Genomic DNA, 2,186 nt, shown 5'->3' with positions numbered 1-2,186 from the left:
GGAAGAAATTTTCCCATTAGCCTTAATGGGTAAATTTCTCTCTACCAGTAATTACCGGTAGGATCCAGTAATTACTGGATCATGTGACCGTTGGGAAAAAAGATCCATTAGACTTCGAAAATATAGCTGTTGGACTTTATCTGAAATCATCCAGGAGGCATTCGGTTACCCGGATAGATTTTCGGAAGGCATCTAGTAGTTACCGACAAACTTCTATTTTCTGTTTTAACTGTCTGTTAGTACTCATATGACCATAATTTTTCAAGTGTAATCCAAATGGCCTGATTCAAGTTGTGGTAGTTTTACAACTTGATTTCATATACTTTTTCAATTAAGTCTACCTCTTAAATATGTTAATTAGAGTGACTAATTGACCCTCACAGATTGGTCTAGAGAGAGTGGCAGAGTCAACACATTTAAGTTCCTTTGTCATAGATACCTCCTAGAGTCAATCTAACTTATGCATGCATTTATGAGTGTAGTGCATGCAATGTGTGTGTTTTTTTAAGATTTAAAAGTAACTGCAAGCGAACGGATCAGTGTAACTATTGCTCGAATACAAGAAGAGCAGCTACTTTATTTTAGGCTTCTTCTAGTAATGCGAAAGTGCACAGATTAAATATGATGATCTATTTCTAACTACCACCCTGAACAAATGCATCTAAAAACGTCCTAACCAACACATCTAGGAAAATTGGAATTGCAATTGAAATTAAAAATCTAACCATTCGTCATCTAGAAATTTAAATACTCAAACCACATAAACAAAAAGTAAAAGAAAAGTGCTGAAATAAAATACATAAAAAAAATAAATAAATAAAGCTAGAGAAAGTCACACAAGTAGGTATCTCTACTTAGCCCTCATGCACTATAAATAATACAAGCTTCCCTGCTTGAACAGAGAGTACTCTTACAAAGGCTTATCTACTTAGCTTTAGGGAAAGGGATGCAATATAAATAATCAAAGTAAAAAGATGGTTCCATGGCTAGAGAGGGGCAAAGCCAACACATACATTTAGCCAAGGACCTTGTGGGAAAGGGAAAACGATAAAGTAAAACTGAAATTAAAAGCCTAAGTTAAGAATGAATGGGTAGTAAGAAGAGGGAATGAGAGGGATGAGAAGACTTATGAAGAAGCCTACCTACTTGAACTTGAAAACTTGATCGATTTGAAATACTACTAGCCCTAAAAATCAGATCTGGAATAAAAAAAAATTATGAAATTGCTAGGCCTGGAGAAGACAAATCTGAACTTGAAAACTGAACTTGACAAGAGATGCTCCACACTTGGTTCTTGTCACTTAGAACTAAGCCTAAAACTAGAAATTAAACTTACAACTTCAATTACATAAAGCAATAAAAACTTGAATAGTATAAACAAAGAATTGCATTAATAATAAAAAAAAAAGATTACAAAAGTGCTTGCATAAAAAAAAATTAAGAAGAAGAACTAGAGAGAGAGAGAGAGAGAGAGAGAGAGAGAGAGAGAGAGAGCCCATTTAAAAACCTAGAAGAAGAAAACTAGAAAAAGAGGACGCCCTAGGGGAGATAGGAATGATCGCCCCCCCTTTGGACAATTTGTATTTATAGGGATAGGGGAGAGAGATAAAATAGGAAGTACCAGAGAAGAGAGAGAAGAGGACGGTCCAAGGGGATCCTCTTGAGGTCGATTGTGTGGTGAGGTGGAAGGAGGAGAGAAGAGAAAAAAGAGAGAAAATAGGAGAGAAAAGGAAAGAAAAGGATTTGGTTGGTGGGTTTCCTATTTGGTTTGGATTGAGAGATAAAATAGGAAAGATTCTCTTTTTTTTTTTCTCTCTTTTCTTTTCTTCAAACTTCCGCACAACCCCACTTGCCCTAATTTTCTTTCTTGCTTTGACCGATTTAGAAAATCTTCTAATTGATTTAGAATTTTCGTCTATGCCCCTTGTCTTTAAGTGAAAATTAGGTGAGAGAAAATCTTCACAAAATCTTCAAAAAAGAGAAAATCGCCCAAGGGGAAGGAGAGAGAGTGTAGCACCCCATGTGGTCCCTCCATCTTGTTGGCATCTGAACTATTGGGCTAGTTCTGCATCTCGGTTCTATTCTGATCCATTATTCTTTTTCTGTCCTGAAAAGAATAATTGTATGTATGGGTGTCAAAACGAATGTGTACTTTTAATGCAAAATGTTCATCTTACTCAGAATTT

Source organism: Macadamia integrifolia, chromosome 10, assembly GCF_013358625.1.
Source record: "Macadamia integrifolia cultivar HAES 741 chromosome 10, SCU_Mint_v3, whole genome shotgun sequence".
NCBI classification, from domain to species: domain Eukaryota; kingdom Viridiplantae; phylum Streptophyta; class Magnoliopsida; order Proteales; family Proteaceae; genus Macadamia; species Macadamia integrifolia.
Note: the sequence above shows the minus strand (reverse complement) of the source record.